Source organism: Saccopteryx bilineata, chromosome 5, assembly GCF_036850765.1.
Source record: "Saccopteryx bilineata isolate mSacBil1 chromosome 5, mSacBil1_pri_phased_curated, whole genome shotgun sequence".
In the NCBI taxonomy this organism is placed as follows: Eukaryota; Metazoa; Chordata; class Mammalia; order Chiroptera; family Emballonuridae; genus Saccopteryx; species Saccopteryx bilineata.
The window spans coordinates 190,775,013-190,797,702 of NC_089494.1; the positions used below are offsets into that span (position 1 = coordinate 190,775,013).

At 35.6% G+C, this 22,690-nt stretch overlaps 1 protein-coding gene and 1 non-coding gene across 2 annotated transcripts in view; both read right to left on the bottom strand.

Annotated features, from left to right (window-relative positions):
• CCSER1 (coiled-coil serine rich protein 1) overlaps window positions 1–22,690 on the bottom strand; it is a 1,472,832-nt gene that overhangs the window by 247,529 nt on the left and 1,202,613 nt on the right. The gene's annotated exons all lie outside the window — the stretch shown is intronic.
• Window positions 8,215–8,321, bottom strand: LOC136307123 (U6 spliceosomal RNA). Its single transcript, XR_010725810.1, has one exon. It is a non-coding gene; the product is annotated as a U6 spliceosomal RNA (small nuclear RNA).

Consider the following 22,690-nt stretch of genomic DNA (forward strand, 5'->3'; position numbering starts at 1 on the left):
CTTTTGCCTGCTAGGTTTTTACCTTCTTGGCAATGACCAGCCAGGCTCTGTCTCTGTGGATGGCAATTTCAGCCGAAACTGTCTCCTCAGAAGCAGAGTCAAAAACAACTAAAACTGCTGACTCAGAGCCACTCTGCCAGCATGGATGCAGCTTCTTCATCAGCACCCTCTTCAGTTCTTGTGACTGCCTCCTCTCAGCCTGAAGTTGAAGCTTGAGCTCTTGAACCCGCAATTGTTTCTCCAACAACTGTTGCTGCCAAAATTCCACTTCCAGGGCAAATTGTAGCTCAAGAACTCATAATTCCTTCTTCAGTGAGTGTTCCAGTTCCAGGTGCTACTGGCGCTCAGACTGCACCTCACACTGCAGCTCTTGAGAGTGATCAGCCTCCTGCTCCAGCTACTGTTACAGTTCCTGCTGCTGCTGGTGTGCAGTCTGCAACTCATCCTGGAGGTCTTAGACTCAGGCTACCTCTTGCACAGAGCTTTCTGTTTCTTCTCACAGGGCCATTAAAAAAATCCCCAGCCCATGGACCCCAAAAAGGCTGTCACGGGAAACCATATGTTCGAGAACAACAACCACTCTTCTATCCCACTCTTCAAGGGTGTTGCTGGCTCCATACCAATCTGATCCAAATCCTGCTGACTATACCAGATATAATGCTGGTGGTTGAGACCAGGTAGGTCCACATTAGATTTGGACAGATGGTAGAGAAACTGCAAAGCCAGAAAGTGTTGGGCCATTCCCATTTAATAAAGTCTCGCAATGGCAGGAGAGCAAATATGCAAGGGAAAACTGCTTTTTGGCAAACAAATAGTAAAAATAGCCCCTCAGTAGCAGGCAGGCAATTGCAATCTGCCATCTGCCACCCTGAGGGCAAGGACCCATAGCCTTACATAGACTATATGTACCTGGTGCTGCCATGTGTTCTTGCACTAATTAGGTAAAGCAGTGGTCCCCAACCCCCGGGCTGCGGACCGGTACTGGTCCGTGGGCCATTTGGTACCAGTTTTCAGAGAAAGAATAAATAACTTACATTATTTCCATTTTATTTATATTTAAATCTGAACGATGTTTTCTTTTTTTAAAAAAAATGACCAGATTCCCTTTGTTACATCCATCTAAGACTCACTCTTGACACTTGTCTCAGTCACGTGATACATTTATCCATCCCACCCTAAAGGCTGGTCCTTGAAAATATTTTCTGTTATTAAACCGGTCCGTGGCCCAAATAAGGTTGGAGACCACTGAGGTAAAGTACAAGCTAACAAGCTTAACAGAGTTGTTTTCTCAACATTCTGAAATTAATGTTGTCAATTTTACCTCAACTTAAAAAAATTAAAACCAAAATAATCTATATCTTTACTTCTCATACTTGTGATTTATAACTGCCTCATTTTTAGGAAGCCATTATACATATGTCTTGAGACAAATAGCATGGGATCAAGTACTAGCACCATGAACGACTGCCTATGTGACCTTGATAAATTATTTGACCTCTCTATACCTCAATTTTCTTTATGTAGAAATAAGTATTATATAATGGAAAATTATATAAGCCTAGTAGTATCCTTTTAAGAAGTAAAACTAACTATATATCCTAATAAATATTTTAGTATTTAAAAATTATGAATATTATATATTACTATATGCTTTAGTATATAATTATATAATATGTATAATTTATAGTATATTACATATAATTTATATATAAATTTTAAATTTCTATACTAATATAATTATATATAACATAGTAAAAATAGATACTATTTTAATATATCATTATTTTCAAATATAATTTGAAAGGATTGGATTAATTTTTGCATAATCTGTTCCTTTATAAAAATTTTTGCATTGATTTGAGAGAGAGGAAGAGAAATAGAGAAAAAGAGAGGAGAAGAGATAGAGAGAAACATCAACTCATTGTTTCACTTAGTTGTTCCATTTAGTTGTGTACTCATTGGTGGCTTCTCATAATTACCCTGACCCAAGGTCAAACCCTTGACCTCTGGCATGCCAGTTGATACATTATCCACTGAGCAACCTAGCCAAGGTCTTTTGCTATTTTTTTGCTATATTGATGGAAAAACAGAACTGAATTGAATCATAGCAAAAATATATATATTTGGAAGCAAATACTATTCAATATTATTGTTTATAATGATATCTGACAAAACAATTTTATTTTGGACTATTTTTTTTTTTTTTTTGCATTTTTCTTAAGCTGGAAACAGGGAGATACAGTCAGACAGATTCCCGCATGCGCCCGACCGGGATCCACCCGGCACACCCACCAGGGGGCAACGCTCTGCCCACCAGGGGGCGATGCTCTGCCCATCCTGGGCGTCGCCATGTTGCGACCAGAGCCACTCTAGCGTCTGAGGCAGAGGCCACAGAGCCATCCCCAGCGCCCGGGCCATTTTTGCTCCAATGGAGCCTTGGCTGCGGGAGGGGAAGAGAGAGACAGAGAGGAAGGCGCGGCGGAGGGGTGGAGAAGCAAATGGGCGCTTCTCCTGTGTGCCCTGGCCGGGAATCGAACCCGGGTCCTCCGCACGCTAGGCCGACGCTCTACCGCTGAGCCAACCGGCCAGGGTATTTTGGACTATTTAAAAATAGTTTAGTGCTCAAAATGCCATGTCTCAATTCTAAATTTGGAAAATGACTTCTGTAGTTTCTTTCTTTGTTTAGAGATTAATAATATAATTTTAATAAATAGAGCATTAACTATGTAGCTGATAATGTCACAAACAGAATAAGGCATACATACCCTATAGTATATTTTTACTGTTATGTTAAAATTCAGACATTTTAATTACATAGTAAGTTTATATTGCAATAATATAGTATGTTAATGGTTTACCTTGTAAAGATAAAGTAGATATTATATAATATATAGATCCATTATTTAGATTTTTTTTGAGAGAAAGATGAAGAGAGAGAGGAAGATTGGGAGAAAGAGAGAAACATCAATATGTTGCTCTACTTTAGTTGTGCGTCCACTGATAGCTTCTCATACGTGCCTTGTCTAGGGATTGAACTGGTGACCTCAGGATCAAGAAGGTAACCTAGGCTCAAGCCAGTGAACTGAGGCTTGAACCAGAGACCTTGGGTTTTGAACCTTAGCACTCTGAGTTGATGCTCTATCCACTGCACCACCACCAGGCAATTATTCAGTATATTAAAGTAAATATTTTATTTTATTCAAAATTGTTGTTAAATTTTTCAGGTTATCAAGGTAAAAGTCAAATTAAAACATTACCTTATCTTAAAGTACAAATGATATTCTCAGTTACACATTCAAAACTGCTATATTAATGAGTCAAAGTATGATTGTAAAAAGAAATCTGTGTTCTCTTTTATAAGATGTGCTGTGAAAAAATCTTTGTGAAAGATATAAGTCCCATTTCTATCATTCTTCAATCACCTCATTATCACTTCCTTTTAAAGGATATTCAAATTCCCCAGACATCTGATCCTCTATGTGACTGCAATCTCAGTCCATTTATGTTTTTATTTGGTAGCTGAATATGCAGGACAATAATTACTAATTTACTAATCTCCACTCCTGGGTAACCAGATGATTTTCCCATTGCAGTGACAAATTTCTCATAACTGAACAAATGAGATTATGGCAGTGATTTTGATTAATTCAGATTTTACTTGCTGAATAAACAGGGATAGAAAATAGATATTTCTTTATATCCATCAGATAAAAAATTTTAATACAAATTACTAGTTACTGTCAGTATTTCAATTTTTTACCTATTCATTTTATGTGTTACCTATTAATCATTTGGCTATACTTACTTATGTTTAATCAACCAAGGAAAGAACACTTAGAAAAATCCTAAGAATTAATGATATAAAGTCTTTGATTATATATATATTGTCTTCCAACTCTAAACCCAAGATTCACTATGGCACATGAAGAGAGAAGACACAGGGGCAAGAAAAGGAGTTAGTAAAGGGCAGGAATACAAAGAAAGGGTCATGGGTATAAATATGGAAGGGAAATGAAAAGTAGAATCATTTATCCTTAGAGTGGTAAATACTTTGACTTCAGGTTTTTTATACCTGCTTTCTTCCTTATTATGCAAGCCTCATTCCCCATTCTACTCCTGTTCCTCTTCTCACAAAATCTAGGTGGAATTTATTCCACATAGTTACTTATCCCTCTATCTTTGAAGTTTGTTGAGAGTTTGTGTAACCTGATTTCAAGTGAAGGATTTGAGAAATTACGTCAGTATTTTACTTTTAAAAGATACATTGTTATGTAAATGCTTTGAGAGTACATTGAACTTAAAGACATAAATCTTCACTTAATCACTATACAGGCACTAGGTTAATGTATTTTGTTTGAATTTGGATTTTTTTCTATAAAATACCCCAATATGAAATATACTTAAGTGGCTTTTAAAGCAACTTATTGGACAACATGGGTTTGATCTGTGCAGATCTACTTATACACATATATTTTCAATAACTGTATTGGAAAATTTTTAGAGATATCCTTACAAATGTGAAGCAGTAGATTCCACTCTAGGCCACCATAAAGCATATTGCTGCTTTTTTGTTAGCGGTGTATGAATCTTTAAACCTGTTACAAAAGTAAATTCCTTTTTCACAATGTCTTCTCATCTTTGATATCTAATATTAGTAATATATATAACATCTACAGTGTTTTCTATCATATAAAACAATATTGATGTAAGTACTGACAGATGATTAATCTTGTAAGCAGATGAAATAAATTTAAGATATCAATAAATACAGTACTGTAAATGTATTATCTCTTTCTTCTGGTTTTGTTAATAATATTTTCTATTCTCTAGCTTACTTTACTATAGGAATATATTATATAGTGCATATATCACACAAAATATATGTTAATTGACTGCTTATGTTATCAGGAAGGATTCCAGTCAACTGTAGTTACTTTATGGGGGATTAAAAGTTATGCACGAAACTTTGTGTGGGAACAGTGCCCTCAACCATTGTGTTATTCAGGGATCAACTGTAATTACTCTGATGTATGTAAAAATGAAAGCTGGTTAATTCATGCTATTGACTTAAAACAAAAGAACAGATTGGATAACTGTGATACAGTGTCACTTATAAGCCACTGCTCCCTAAAATACTGAAAAACTCAGCATCAACAAGAAAAACACAGATCTAGAGATCTTCCACTGTATGCAATATTTATGAATATAAATAATTTTTGAACCATAAAACCTTTTTTCTAAATATGTATTGATTACCCTCATAAAATAATTGGTATTCTAATATTTTTAAATATTTAATTTCCCAGAATCTAGTAATTCTTTCCTTCAGAGAGAAACACCATGATCACAGAATTACTTTCTCTCTCTCTAATAAGTTTTCATTCTCAAAATCTTTATAGTATTTTTAGAGTTTATTTAATTAATAAGAGTTAATATTTTATATTTCCCCTGAAAAACTTTATATTTCCTTAATTTTATTTTTTTAATATTTTGCCTACTTAACTTCCTTAAACAATAAGAAATTTCAAAATTCTATTTAATTCTAATAAAGATCAACAGCTACTGTACCTAATTGAATTTTCTCATTTTGCTACTTTCTAAAGTCTAAACAATTCAGAAAATATATATATATGGGGTAATATATGGTAGTATATTTCTTTACGCAGCTTAAATGACATTTTTTCTCTGTAATTGCACTGAGATGGCATTGTTAGTTTTGGAGAATTAAAGAACCAGCCATATTTCACTAGTGTGTAAGCACTTCAAAAGCAGGAATTGTGTTTTAGTTGTCTTGTTAAGAGTACCATCTTGTGCCTAATATGGATCCTCAATCATATTTATTGAGTTAGTGTAAAACGGTGAAAAGCATTTGTCCTTCAAAGTCAGAACAAACAGAATTTGAATTCTGACTGTATATTGGAGCAGGTTGAATAGTTACATTCAAAATATATTTGCAAGAGGTAACCCCCAGTTCATTATGTGACCTTACTTGGAAATAGGGTATTTATAGATGTAATTAAGTTAATGATCTTGAGATAAGACAACATTATCTTGGACTCAGAGTAGGCCCTAAATGCAATGTCCTTATAGGAAACAGAAAAGGAAAGGACCGAGGATCATACAAAGGGAAGGACAGGAGAAAATGAAGGCAGAGATTAGAGTGAGTCTATAATACCAAGAATGCTAACAGCTATTAGAAGCTGGGTGATAGGTGTGGAATGGGTTCTCCTTTGAGCCTCCAGAAGGAACCAACCCTGCTGACATCTTGATTTCAGACTTCAGACCTCCAGAACAGTAAGAAAAGAAAGTTCTGTTGTTTTAAACCACACTAGTTGTGATAATGTGTTACGGTGGTTCTTGGAAACTAATGCAGGCATTCAGTCACTAGGAGAGTTAGATTTCTCATTTATAAATGAGACTAATGATAACTTTTCAGATCTTTTAAGAAAATAAAATGAGATAACCTTAAACCGCCTAACCTGATGTCTGCTATCCTGTGGCACACACACCTTGGTCCCTCTTCTGACCAGCACTCAGGAGCAGTCTCTACCAGCATTTTTCAAAGTAACAGATTTAATAATGCTTGTGTTAGCAAGGATGATAAATATAATTCATATAAGTTTACATAAACAACAACCCATTAAAAGGCATTCTTTTGTATATTTCCTATATTGCTGATGATTTAGACACCAGCATGAAAAAATTTAATCAAAGGCAATGAATTTTAGTTTTGGAGTCCTCTGGTTATGACAGCCTTAACATAACAATATTTCGAGTTTACAAGCTCACTCCAGTAAAAACTTAAAAAGAATTAAGACTTGAGTATTTCGGGATAGGCCATTAGCATAGTATTTTTTTTTACACTCATTTTTTTTTTGTCATTTTTCTGTTACTACAGTACAGTGTAGAGTATATACTTTTTTCCTTTTCCTGTGGCTTAGTTGCATTTTTATATTCTAGATAATGATTTTACTCTGTTAAGATAAGTGAGTGACTTAGGCTAGGGTGTGTTGTTACAACTTATACCAAAATTCGGGTTATGTCACTGTCTTAGGAACGAAACGGTGTAGTAACCTGAGGACTTCTGTGTTAAGGAATTGCATAGCACTTTTGAATATCTTGTTATATCAGTAAGTCAGATAAAAATTTTTCATCTTTTTCCCTGAACCCTTGTCTTCCTGACCCTTTGATAAAGTTATCCATGTTAACTTCAACATGAAGTGTAGAGACAGAATGAAGACAAAGGAAAGGACTCTATCTAAGATCAAATGTAGAAGGGCCAGAGAAGACTTTTATAGCTCATGATTTAAAAAATAATTATATTGTTAAATTTTTAGAAATTAAGAACATGTAATTTTTAAAAGCTTTTATTGTTTCTTCATGTTTTGCCTATTTTGGCTATTTCTCTACATGAGCACAAAGACATACAGTCTTACTAATAGTAAATAAAGGCCTGGCCCAAAAAAGCTGATTGTATATAACATTTTCTAACAAATAATATATTGCAAAAAACAAAATTTTAAAAAGACAAAGCTATAAAATGCAGAACTATTCCTCAACATGCATTGAATAAATTCTAATCAACAAGTTTTTTAAAACAATCACAATGTCCAATGCATATTTATTGATAAGAAATAATTCTTTCCATTCCCATGTAAGTTGAAATAAAAGCAATCTTAACAATGAAATTAAAATAATGCCTTATTAATTTCAGATACCAATTGATATTTTATAGATAGAAATGATACTCAAAGCAAATATTCTTTTCAAAAGAGTTTAGTTGCTATACAATCATATAGTAGTTATGTTAGTTTCAGGTATACAATATAGTGATTTAACATTTTTATAACTTATTATGTAATTACCCCACTAATTCTCGTAGTCATCTGACACATGACTGTCTACTGTTTTATCAATTGATTTTAAACCTTCAGAAAAAAAAGTTGGAATAGTTACAGTTGAAAATCTTAAATTCAGGATTCTTACAAAAGCAGGAATTGATGCTCACCTCATTGCTCTAGCAGAGAGAGACTAAACGTTGTAGCGTAGCAAACCCAAAATGTAACTTGTCTGTGTATTTGGTTAAAACAGACCAACATTATGAATGCCGCTGGCTAGAAAAGACAACCTCTCCCATTCCTTCTGCCACTGAAGTGGTTAGGACACTATATAAATAAAAACAGGCTTATGGAGGAAAAAAAAATTAATTCAATAAAAACTATGGAATGCTTCAATAATTTGCGTGTCATCCTTTCACAGAAGTCATTCTAACCTTCCCTGTGTTGTTCCAGTTTTAGTATATGTGTTGCTGAAGTAAGCACAGGCAAAGATTCTTGACAATATAAGTATGTACTTCAGTCTAATGACTAGAGATTGATAATAACTTTCTCAATCAACTGGGTTCTGTAAACCTATTAGATCTACCAGTTTTTCAAATTCTATAAACCCACTAATCTAGACAATAAAATAAAAGTTCCAGCTGTCTCAGTGGTAGAGTGTTGGCTGGTGTATGGATGTCTCAGGTTTGATTCCCAGCCAAGGCACACAGGAGAGGCACCCATCTGCTTCTCCACCCCTCCTCTTTCTCTCTCTCTTTCTCTCTCTCTCTCTTCCTCCTCCTCCTCCTCCTCCTCCTCCTTCTCCTCCTCCTCCTGAAACCATGGCTTTATTGGTTTCAGTGAGTTGGCCTCGGCACTGAGAATGTCTCCTGGAGCCTCCACCTCAGGTACTAAAAATTGGCCCCATTGCTAAGCAATGGAGCAATGGCCCCAGATGGGCAGAGCATTGCTCCCTGGTGGTCTTGCCAGGTGGATCCTGGTTGGGGTGCAAGCAGGAGTCTATCTCTCTGCTTCCCCTCCTTTCACTAAAATAAAGGAAGAAGGAGGAGGAGGAGGAGGAGGAGGAGGAGGAGGAGGAGGAGGAGGAGGAGGAGGAGGAAAGAAAAAGTTCCAGTTATAGATGTTTACAACATTGTTTTAAATGAGATTTTGCCAGTACAGCAAAGGTTACAAGGAAATAAGAGGTGGAAAGAAGGGTTGCTAGTGAATGTTCCTGTGGGTCTCCCAGAAACATTCCTTCAGTGCATTTTTAGTCTCTCAAAATTGTACTTTTAGTCATTCGGATTTGAAAACAGACCAAGAATGAATTGATTTCTTATGGACAGATTTATTTGAACAAGTTCCATGTGAAAGTTGTGTAAAATTCAATGTCAATTTATTGACATTCCAATTTCAGTCCTTACTGCTAAGAAAGCCAGATGCTTAAGGTCACCAGACCCTAGCTATATATCCTCTCTGTAGATGTAACTGTGGAAAAGCAGATCACAGATCCAAATAAGAAGGGTGTAAAAGGAGCATGGAATAATACAGACAAAAAAATGATTGAGCATTGAACTATGTTAACTAATGTGTTCATTGCTGCAATATATTTTATCTACAAAAAGGATCAACAATTCAAGTGTTTCCTTTATTGATCAGGAAGGATTACTTAACTGCTTGATCTCCGAGTATTATGCTTAATACTCAAAGGAAGTTTAAAAATGGGATTTCCTGACCTGTGGTAAAGAGGTTAAATTCTGGTTTATTTGCTCTTTAAGAGGCAAAATCAAACAAAAACCATTTTGATACACATTTATATCTAATCACTAGTTCTTTGACATGAAGATTGATCATAAGTAATACTTGCTACATTTTATAAATGAATTGAGACTTGAACTTTAAAAAGTTTACAGGTTATCTGATTAATCTAACACTGCTTATTTGAACATAGTCTATACAAAGACTTGACTTGGGGTGGCGAACACACAATACAGTATACAGTTGATGTGTTGTACAATTCTGCATCTGAAACCTGTATAACCAGTGTCACCTAAGTAAATTCAATGTAAAAAGACTCAATAAAAACTCAGTGTATTTTGCCAAAAATACAAAACATTTTTAAAAAATAGCAATACTTCTTATGAATTTAATTTGACCTTTAAAAGAAAAACCTGACCTCTTCCTAAAAGAAAAACCTGACCTCTTCCAACACTGCAGGGAAATACTTCAGTTGTACAAGTACCCAATCCTTCAGCCATATCAACAGCTGCTCAAAGAGGCTGTATTCTGCCCCATGCCATACCGCTCCTCATGCTGCTCCATCTTTTGGGACTTTCATTCAACCTTCAAGGATTACTTGGACATCAACTCCTAGTTTGACAGAAAGAGGAAGTCTTTCCATGTAATTTAGTGGAAAAAGACATGATGTCTTAATGGAAATATTAAATAAAAAAACTTTGGAAAATGAAAGGAAAATGAGTAGAGCTTGGCTTTGTCACTAAGCCTCGGACTTTGGAAAAGTCACTTAATCTCTCGAGGATTTATTTGTGATATTTATGGATTTGAATAGATGATCTCTAGGATCATTTAGAATTCCATATAGCAATTTTTTAATTTGTTTATTTTTATTAATTTTAATGCAGTGACATTGATAAATCAGGGTACATATGTTCAGAGAAAACATCTCCAGATTATTGTGACATTTGATTATGTTGCATACCTATTACCCAAAGTCAGATTGTCTTCCGTCACCTTCTATTTGGTTTTCTTTGTGCCCCTCCCCTCCCTGCCACTCCCCTCTCTCTCCTTCCTTGCACCCTCCCCGCCCCCCACTATAGCAATTTTTTAAATATATTCTCTCTACTTGGAAACTTTTAACCTACTTGCATCTTCAAGTAAAGCCATAACAGATTAAATTCACCCTCTAAATCAATAATATCAATAGGCCCCAATTACAAAATCTAAATTATATTTACTAACATTATTTCTTTAATATGTTGCTTTAATCCAGATTTTCATTTAGATGTTATTATAAATTATAATTTATCTGTAAACTTTAATAATGGTAGGATCTAGCACCTTATAAGTGTTAACAGAAATTTATTAATATGTAGAAGGTAAAAGAATCATAAAGTAACACAAATGAAAAGCACAAAAAATTTAAGTACTTTGATGACAAAATGCTATTTTAATAACCAAAAACTTCCAAAGTTCTAAGACAATATTCTGATTACTTTTAATTCTTAAAGACAGTAACTTAGTTCACTTAACTCATAATTATTTAAAGGGAAAATATGAAATCAAGATTATATTCCTTTTATTCTACATTGTAATATTAGCCCACAGTATTTCTTGTCTATTAAATTTAGAACTTCAATTTTCAATCTTTAAATGCTGCCATTGTGTTTTAGAATAATTTCAAAATAGGCGAAAGTCCCTTGATAAATGGGTAATTTTAGCTAATGTATATTCCAATGTAAATTAGTATTTAGGTTAAAATGGTTCAAACATTTTAATATTTTTAAGTTACAACAATAATATGCTAATTTTTGTAAGAGGAGAATGTAAAATATAACAATACATATATAGTTACTGAGGTACAGAAATATGGAATAGCAAATAAATTACTGCATTATTCAAAATTTCATAGTGTTGGCTCCTGCCTCTCCTCTGTTCCACATTAGATGCATTTCTGATTCATCATTAACCTTTTAAATCCATTATAAAATTGTATTGACATATAACTGCATATATAAACAAACAAAAAGTAATACATACAAAATAGCCATTATAGAAACAAGAGACATAAACTACAAATATATTGTTATATGATTATTATAGACTGAATGTATTTCCTTAAAATCCTTAGGTTAGAATCTAAATCCTCAATGAGGTGGCAGGGCCTTTGGAAGATAATTAAGTCATGAGGGCAATACTCTCATGAATGGAATAAGTGCCCTCATAAAAGAAAACTTTAGAGAGCTCTCTCACTCATTCTGTATGAAAAAACAGGGAAAAGCCAGCTACCCATGAACCAAGAAGTGGGTTCTCACCAGACACCAAATCTAATGGCTCCTTATCTTGGAATTCCCACTCTCCAGAGCTGTACAAAATAAATTTAGGCCACTCAATCTAAGGTATTCTTGTTATAGCAGACAGAACAGACAAAGTAATGATCATTTTGATAATATCTTTGTATAGTATATATAATGTAATCTAAGTTAAGGTTCACAAATTAAGCCACAGCATGTCATAAATCATATATAAACATAGGATAGATCTTTCAATATATAATTTTAAGGCACAGTTTATTATTTGTTTCATTCATTCCTTTTCCAATGTTCTTCCTTTCTTCCTTAAACATTTCTTATAATAAAGGTCTTCCGGAAATAAATTCTCTCAGTATTTGTTTTCCTGAAAATATCTTTATTTCACCTTCTTTATGAAAGATATATTCACTACTGTAGAATTTTGTGTTGCCAGTTTTCTGCTTTCAAAAGTTTAAAGGTGTCACTTCATTGTCTTCTAGCTTGTAGGGTTCTTTATGAGACATCTACTGTAATTCTCAGCTCTTTATGAAACATGTACCTATTTTCCCCCTCTGGCTACCTCCAGACTGTCTTTGTCTTTGATTTTCACTAGTTTAAATATGGCATATCTGGCTGTGTTTTTTGTTATTGTTACTCTTCTTTATCTGTTTGGTGTTCTTTAAACTTCTTGGATCTATAATTTGGTATGTGCTGTTAACCTTTAAAAGTTTCTGGCTATTATTTCTCAGTTTGTTTTCTGCAATATTATCTCTTTATTCTCCACTGATATTCCAATTACACATAAATTACAGCACCTGTTATGGGTTCATAAGTTTTAGATATTATTTTTCCTTCTTCACTACCTTTTTTTTTTCTTTTGTATTTCAGTTTAGATCATTTGTATGACCTATTTTCAAGTTCCTTTATTCATTCCTTGGCTGTAATGAGTCTTACAGATAAGAACATCATAGGCATTCTTCATTGCTTTAATTGAGCCTTTAATATCTACCATTTCTATTTGATTCATTCTTCCCACTCCATCTCTCTGCTAAAATTGCACATCTGTCTGTGCATGTTGTCAAACCCTTTCATTGGAGTATTTAAGACTAAATATGGTTATTTTAATTCCCTTTCTTATATTTCTAACATCTGCAAAGTTGATTCTGTTAAATTGTTGATTATTTTATCTCTTGGCAATTTCCTTTTTTCTTTTTCTTGTTCTTCAGAATATTATTAGAGAGCAAGACATTTTGTTTTGGATATTAAGTTTTGGACTTAAGTTACTAAACTATATGCCTGAAAATGGGCATGTCATTCCTTCTTCTAGGGCTTTAGTATGGGAGTTAGAATCAATCTAGGCTGAGTAGTACTGGGTTTCTAATTATTGCTTCAATTTTCCCCTATCACACCTTGTATTTATATTTAGGTAGGGAAGAATTTGCCAGAGGGTCATTCCAACTTTATGTATGTTCCACTTTTAATTTTCTTTCTCCTTTGTACTATGCCTCAGAAAGGGCTCCTCTCCATACCCCTGTAACATACCCATATCCCACTGCTATGGCTCATTGCCTATTAATCAGTGGTACAGAGAGGGAAGCATTCTTTGCTCTTTTGATTAAGCCTAAATCTTAGGCAGGCACTGCGTCCCTGGGTCCCTCAGATGTAACCATCTCAGTTCTAAGCCTTTCCTTTCTCCCCAGTACTTCTGGGCCCATCACGTATTCCTATCTCTGTCCCTGGAATAAAGAATCTTTTTTGTTCCCTCCCCCAGCTACAATGGTATTTACCTGTATGGTAGGCTTGCCCCCCTAAACTTGAGGCTTTTGTTCTGTATGAATAATAGGAAGAACCTGGGTGGAATCCCATGCCATTTCTACATCTCAAGCTAAAACCAGAACTTCTCTTTGTGGTTATAACATGTTTTTATTATCTAAGTATATTCAATACCTAGAATGATAATCACTATCATTCAAAGAAAATGCCTTTTATATCAAATGCCTATACATCAAAGAAAATGCCTTTTATATATGTATATATATATTTTTTTTTTCTTAATCGGAATTGAGCATAGCTTTTACTTTTTAACTGCTCAAAATTGGAAGTTCAATTAGATGCAAAAACATTATTTTGGTCTCAAAAAAAGAAAAGACTTAGAATTTTTCTTTATTAGAATTATACCATAGATTACTTTTTTTTTGTACCTTTTCTGCTTTCTAGCAACCTACTATAGTAGCTTGTTGTTTATTAGTGGCATGTTGATTATTACATCATGCCATTTAAAATTTGTCCTGGTTATTCTCTTTTTAACTTATATTTATTGGGTACATTGGTTAATAAAATTATATAGGTTTATAGTGTACATTTCTATAATACATGATCTGTATATTGCATTTGGTGCCCACCACCCACAGGTCAAATCATCTTTTGTCACCATATACTTGTCCTCCTTTACCCTTAACTTTCTCCCCTTTTTCATTGGTAACCATCAATTTTATATCCCACATATAAGGGAAATCATATGGTTCTTAGCTTTTCTTGTCTGCCTTATTTTATGTGTGTGTGTGTGTGTGTGTGTGTGTATCATATCATATCTTCTTTATCCAATCCTCTATCAAAGAATACTTTGGTAGTCTCCATGACTTGGCCACTATGAATAATGCTGCAATGAACATAGGCCTGCAGATATCTTTAAAAATAAATGTTTTCAAGTTTTTCTGGTAGATACTCAGAAGAGGGTTTGCTAGGTTATATGGTATCTCTATTCTTAATTTTTTGAGAAATCACTATATTGCTTTCCATAGTGGCCATACCAGTTTACATTCCTACCAGCAGTGAATAAAGATTCCTTTTCCTTTTTCCCCACAGCCTCTGCAACATTTGTTATTGCTTGTCTTGTTGATAATAGCCATTCTAACTGCTATGAGGTGGTATTTTATTGTAGTTTTTATTTGTATTTCCCTAATAGCTAGTAAAGTTGAGAATCTTTTCACATATCTGTCGGCCATTTTTATGTCTTCTTGGGAGAAATATCTGTTCAGGTCCTCTGCTCATTTTTTAATTAGATTGTTTGGTGTTGAGCTGTATGAGTTCTTTATATATTTTATATCTTAACCCCTGTTAAAGCTATTTTTTTTAATGTCATTTATTTGGTTGGCTGCCTTTTTGTTTTCTTGGTGCTTCCTTTGCTATGCAGAAGCTTTTTAACCTGATCTTGTCCTATTTATTTATTTATGCCTTTACTTCCCTTGCCTTATTTTCTTTCTGACTGAAATCTCTCTTCTGAAGAATGGAACTTCCTTAATCCCAGATGCATATGTACATTTAATTAGAACTTATAGACATGATACTCTTGTGTTTGTTTCCTAAGAATGTAGAACCACATAAGCATTTCTTTACTTATGTAAAGTATAAAGCAACTCTAAAAGGTATAGCTTCTGAAGGTGTCTCTCAAAGACAGTGATCAAAAAGTCCTATTAGTCCTCAGAAATTTTGAAGCCTGTTACTTTACTGCTTTTAAGCACAAGTAAAAATGAACAAAATTAGGCCCTGGCCGGTTGGCTCAGCGGTAAGAGCGTCGGCCTGGCGTGCGGGGGACCCGGGTTCGATTCCCGGCTGGGGCACATAGGAGAAGAGCCCATTTGCTTCTCCACCACCCCCCTCCTTCCTCTCTGTCTCTCTCTTCCCCTCCCGCAGCCAAGGCTCCATTGGAGCAGGGATGGCCCGGGCGCTGGGGATGGCTCCTTGGCCTCTGCCCCAGGCGCTAGAGTGGCTCTGGTCGCAACAGAGCGACCCCCCAGAGGGGCAGAGCATCGCCCCCTGGTGGGCAGAGCATCGCCCCTGGTGGGCATGCCGGGTGGATCCCGGTGGGTCCCGGTCGGGCGCATGCTGGAGTCTATCTCTCCCCGTTTCCAGCTTCAGAAAAATACAAAAAAAAAAAAAAATGAACAAAATTACAATCAAAGTTATATCTAAAATAGGATGTTAAATAATACAAATATGTTCTATTAAATAGAGACAAAGAAAGGAGATGATAATAATTAAACTGATAAACCCAAAAGTAAAGGGAGTAAATTAGAAGAAAAAGTGAAAAAAATAGTTTAAAAAACCTGCTCTTATGAAGACACCCTAGCATCTTAAAATTATTCATTTTGACTTTGAGATAAATATTATTGCAAATAAAAACTTTACTATCCTTCCTTTCTTCTTGAATTTTCTGCTCTTTACCACTTGCTGATTAAATCAATTTAGAGTTTAAAAACAGCTGTTTTCCAAAAAAAAGGTAAAACACTTGATTAAAAATAGTGAGCTAAGTTAAAGCAATGAGATTAATAAATAGATAATATTAAATTTCTTTCAAAAATTGAATAAAAATGATTGCTACTTCATAGAATACTTTTTTCATTTATTTTATTTATTTATTTTTCTTTTTAAAATTTATTTATTTATTTTTTTGTATTTTTCTGAAGCTGGAAACAGGGAGAGACAGACAGACTCCAGCATGCGCCCAACCGGGATCCACCCAGCATGCCCACCAGGGGTGACGCTCTGTCCACCAGGGGGCGATGCTCTGCCCATCTTGGGTGTCACTATGTTGTGACCAGAGCCACTCTAGTGCCTGAGGCAGAGGCCACAGAGCCATCCCCAGCGCCCGGGCCATCTTTGCTCCAATGGAGCCTTAGCTGTGGGAGGGGAAGGGAGAGACAGAGAGGAAGGAGAGGGGGAGGGGTGGAGAAGCAGATGGGCGCCTCTCCTGTGTGCCCTGGCCGGGAATCAAATCCAGGACTTCTGCACGCCAGGCCGATGCTCTACCACTGAGCCAACCAGCCAGGGCCTTTTTTTAAATTTTTTAGAAATTAATTTAAATTTATTGTGTTAACATGGATTCAAGTGTCCCACTGAATACAACAGTCTTCCTCCCTCCTCCATGTTTCTATTTATACCCTCTTTCCCCCCCCTCAACTCTCATCCCCCTTTCTTCTGGGACCTGCTGTCCTGCTATCTGTATTTCTGTGTTATGTATATATTATATAATTTCACTAATCCCTTCACCTTTTCTGATCCCATCCCCTCATCCTCCTTCCATCTGACAGCTGTCCCTCTGGTCCTTGTGACCCTGCCTCTGCCTCTATTTTGTTCCGCAGTTCATTTTGTTCTGTAGATTACACATATAAGTGAGATCATATGATATTTGTCTTTCTCTGCCTGGCTTATTTTACTTAGCCCCCATGTCTATTGCATCATTGTTTATAATAGCCAAGATCTGGAAACAGCCAGAGTGTTTGTCAGTGGATGAATGGATTAAAAAGCTGTGGTACATTTACATAATGGAATACTATGCGGCCATGAAAAAAGAAGGAAATCTTACCTTTTGTGATGGCATGGATGGACCTTGAGACTATTATGCTTAGTGAAATAAGCCAGGCATAGAATACTTCTATATTTTCAAGGGTGGAATGAAGTACAATGTATAAATTCCTATAGAAACATTTATTCTTTTAATCATGTGTAGCAAAAATGATTTCCCTTTATTTTTTAAAATAATTCCTTAAAATATTTGTCAAACAAAAATGTATATGCTTTTATGTTTATGCCCTGTATTAAATATATAATTTCAGTTTATTTGTATTATAAAAATAACTGCTATGTGATTCTGAATAGGAAGGTGGTATTATTTTCATGTGTAGGCATTTCAGTCAGGTTAATATTCAACTGTCTGGAGAATGACTTAGCTAAATTAGGTATAGGAATATCTTGTTTTATTGTACTCAATTTTATTGCACTTTCCAGATATTGTTGTTTTCACAAATTAAAGTTTTCTGGCAACCAGACAACAAACAAGTCTATTGGCATCATTTTTCAATAAAACTACATTTGCTCACTTTGTGTCTCTGTGTCACTTTTTGGTAGTTCTTACAATATTTCTAACTTTTAAATTATTATTGTATTTGTTATAATAATGTGTGATCAGTGACATTTGATGTTACTATAGCAACTATTTCAAAGAACAACAATATTGCCCATATAATGCAGTTGCCCTTTCTAAAAAAATAGAATCCTTTAGTTTGCTATTAGCAATGAGGAAATTCTTTCTCTTGTTCTTTTTTATTTTACACCCATGCTCCCACCACCTTCTCTTAGCCAACCATCAGCTTGCTCTCAGTATCAATGGGATTATTTCCATTTTGCTTTGTTATTCATTTGTTTTGTTTTTCAGATTCCACTTGTAAGTGAAATTATACAGTATCTGTTTCTGTTTGATTATTATAAATTAAAATATATTAGGGTGACATTGGTTAATAAAATTACATAAGTTTCAAGTGTACAGTTCTATGATACATCATTTGTATATTGTATTTGTATACCCACCACTAGAAGTCAAATCTTCTTCCTCTACCTTTTACTATCATGTCACTCCTACCTTCTGGTAACCACCATACTGTTTTCTGTTTCTATGAGGTTTTTTTTTTTTCTTGTTTGTTCATTTGTTGCTTTCAGTTTATCTCATATATGAGCAAAATCACATGGTTCTTGACATTTTCTCCCTGACTTATTTCACTTAGCATGATATTCTCAAGGACCAGCCATTTTGTCACAAATAGCAGCATTTCATCTTTTTTATATACCCCCATATTCATTGCAGCATTATTTATAGTGATCAAGACATGAAAACCATTGAAGTTTCCTTTGATAGATGATTGGATAAAGAGGTGGTACATATACACAATGTAATATAATACTTCTCTGTCTGATTTATTTCACTTAGCTTAGTAACCTCTTGGTTCACTCATGTTTTCACAAGTGGAAATATTTCATTCTATATTTTGTCTCTAACATTTAATTATATATCTATCTACATACATATATGTAGAGATATGAAAATGTTTTTATCTGATCATTTAGGACACCTAGGTTACTTCCATACCATAGCCCAGGGGTCCCCAAACCATGGCCTGTGGGCCGCATGCAGCCCCCGAGGCCATTTATCCAGCCCCCGCCACACTTCCAGAAGGGGCATCTCTTTCATTGATGGTCAGTGAGAGCGGCGTTGCTCATGTACAGTAGTACTTTTGGTGACGTGGGACGCATGTGTCAGGGTTCCAGAAGTGCATCATATCACTTGTTATGGCTAGCAGTGACAAATATGGAACCAGACATTGACCATCTCATTAGCCAAAAGCAGGCCCATAGTTCCCATTGAAATACTGGTCAGTTTGTTGATTTAAATTTACTTGTTCTTTATTTTAAATATTGTATTTGTTCCCATTTTGTTTTTTACTTTAAAATAAGATATGTGCAGTGTGCATAGGGATTTGTTCATAGTTTTTTTCTAGTCCGGCCCTCCAGTGGTCTGAGGGACAATGAACTGACCCCCTGTGAAAAAGTTTGGGGACCCCTGCCATAGCCATTCATAGCCACATGAATAAAGGGGTATATATATCTTTCCAAATTAATGCTCTCTTCTTTTTAGTTAAATACTCAGGGAGGCATTTCTGGGTTGAATAGCAACTATACTTTTAATTTTTTTTGAGAAATCTTCCTACAATTTTCAGCAGTTTAAAATTCCACAAACAGACCTGTGGTGGCGCAGTGGATAAAGCGTCAACCTGGAAACACTGAGGTTGCCGGTTTGAAACCCTGGGCTGGCCTGGTCAAGGCACATATGGGAGTTGATGCTTCCTGCTCCTCCCCCCTTCTCTCTCTCTCTCTCTCTCTCTCCTCTCTATAATGAATAAATAAAATCTAAAAAAAAAAATTCCACAAACAGTGCATGAGGGTTGCCTTTTCTCCACATTCTTGCCAACACTTATTTGCTGATTTTTTTTCCTTAGGTGAGAGGAGGAGAGATAGTGAAGCAGATTCCCACATGTGCCCCAACCAGGATTTACTTGGCTACCCTATTAGGCACCAATGCTTGAGTACTGAGTATTGAGAAATTTTTAATGCCTGAGGCTGATGCACTGAGAGCTATCCTCAGTGCCCAGAGCCATATTGAAACCAATAGAGCCACTGGCTGTAGGAGGGGATGAGGGAGAGAAAGGAAGAAGCAGATGGTTGGGAATTGAACCTGGGATGACCATATGCTGGACCAACATTCTATCCACTGAGCCACTGGCCAGCACCAGCTGATTTTTTTTTTTTTTTTGATGATAGCCATTTGACAGGTGAGAAGTGGAATTTCACTGTGGTTGAATTTGCATCTCCTTAATGTTTAGTGATGTTGGTGACCTTTTATATGTCTATTGGCTGTTTGTTTCTTTTATTGTTTTTATTATTTAGAGAGAGAACAGGAAGAGGGAGAGAGAGAGAGAGAGCAAAACATCAACTTACTGCTCTATTCATCCATGCATTCATTGGTTGACACCTGTATGTGCCCTGACCATGGTATTGAACCCACAACCCTGAAATATAAGAACAATACTTCAACCAAGCTATCCATCATGCCTGTATGTTTTTTTTAGAAAAATATCTAGTTAGGGATTCAGACAATTTTTTAATTGGATTGTTTTTTGGGTGTTACATTGTATATATTTTTATATTAATCCCTTTTGGCATCATTTGTTAATATCTCTAACACTCAGTAGGTTGTCTAAGGTGAAGAGCATTTTTTTTTCTTCTTTTCCAAGTAACAGGAGAGGAGATGGAGAGACAGACTCCTGCATGTGCCCTGACCAGGATCCACCTAGCAACCTCCATCTTGAGCCAATGCTCTGCCCATCTGGGGCTTTTGCTTCCTTTCTAAGCAATGGAGTCATTTTTTAGTTCCTGAGGCAGAGGCCATGGAGCTATCCTCAGTGCCAGAGGCCAAGACAGTTGAATCAATTGAGCCATGGCTGCAAGAGGAAAAAATGGTGGGGGAAGGAGGAGTGCCGAAGCAGATGGTCACTTCTCTTGTGTGTCCTGACCGGAAATTGAACCCAGGACATCCACAGACCAGGCCGACGCTCTACTGCTGAGTCAACCAGCGAAGGCTAAGGTGGAGATCTTAATCAATAAATACTGTGTGTATTCTGACTGTTTACCAGTTGGCTATTTCCCCATTTTTCTCCCTCACCTCAAACCTCCCTATTCCTTGAGATATAGCAATATAGAAATGAGGCCAATTAATAACCTTACAATAGCCTCTAAGTTTCTATGTAAAAGAGTCACACATCTCTCACTGAAAGTCAAAAGCTAAAAATAATTAAATTTTGTGTGGAAGGCATGTGAAAATTCAAGCTAGCCTTCTTGAGCCAAATAGTAGGGCAAGTTGTGAATGCAAAGGAAAAAAAAATAAATTAAAAGTTCTACTATGGTGAACACACAAATGATAAGAAAACTAAACAACCTAATTACTGAAAAGGAGACAGTTTTAGTGGTCTGGGTAGAAGATCAAACCAGCTACAGTGGTATCTTGAGATACGAGATATGAGTTTAATTTGTTCTGTAACCGAGCTCTTAAGTCAGTCAACTCGTATATCAAACAAATTTCTCCCATTTAAAATAACTGAAATAGAGTTAATCTGTTCCAGTCCTGTGAAACACACCCAAACTATCCTAATTATGAAAAAAACATGTTTTTAATTAAGAAACACACATGTATACTTTACCAATGCATAACAAAATATATGAAATAAAAGAAAAAAGTGTTATTTAGTACTGTATTCTTACCTTGGAGACAGACAAGTGCAGATAACGGAGGTGAATGGCGGAGGAGGAGGGAGGGAGGAAGGGATGCAAGCACTGTAGACACATAAACTAAAACTGCACTTTCTTAACACTAAATGTAAACTAAAACTGCATTTTCTTTACTTTGAACAAAATTAAAACTATATTTTCTTTACTTAAAATGAAACCACAAAAACTTAATTGTAAAAAAATGCACTTTAAACTTAACCTAAGCTTAACATTACCTATTTTTCATTTAATCATCACCTGTTTTTGTCTTTTGGGCTGCACTTTTGGCACTTTCACTTGCAGGACTTTTGAATAAAAATCTATCCAAAGAGGTTTGCTTTTGCCTGCCTTTTAAAATGTTATGGAAATGTGACAGACAAATGTCATTAAAAAGTGCTGAAGCATGACCAGTTGAAACTTTTTCTGGGTGTTTCTTTTCAATGAAACTTGAAAGCTTCTCCCACATTGCCAGCATGTCTTTAATTTCACTTGTAGAAATCCCTTCCTCAGACTCTACCTCCTCCTCACTACTAATCTCTTGCAGAAGTTCTGTATGTTGCATCATCTGTAGCTCCTTTAACTCCTCAGTTGAGAGTTCCTCCTTATGTTTCTCGACAAACTTATGTCACCCTCATCAATCTCCAGACCCACTGACTTTCCAAGGAACACAATCTCCTCCAATGCTTCTACCTCAGTCTTGTTCTCTGATTTGAAACCTTCAAAGTCCCTGTCTGCAATAACATCAGGTCATAACTTTTTCCATGCCAAGTTCAAGGTTCTTCTTGTAATCTCTTGCCATGCTAAGTCAATAATGCATAAACATATCGCGATGTTGTAGTGATCTTTCCAAAACTCTCGAAGGGTTAGAATTGTATTCTCAGTCACCTCAATGCAGTGGAGGAACAAGCACTTTGTGTAAAGCTTTTTAAAGTTGGTAATGACCTGTTGATCCATAGGTTGTAAGATTGAAGTCATTTTCGGTGGGAGGTAGAGGACTTTCATGAATTTGAACTCATTGAGAATGTCATCTTCAAGACCAGGTGGGTAGGCTGGAGTATTATCAAGGATTAGTAATGCTTTCATTGGGAGTTTATTTTCTTGAAGATATTTCTTCACTGCAGGACCAAAGATGAGATTTACCCATTCAATAAAATACTGCTGCACAACCCATGCCATAGTATTGGCATGCCA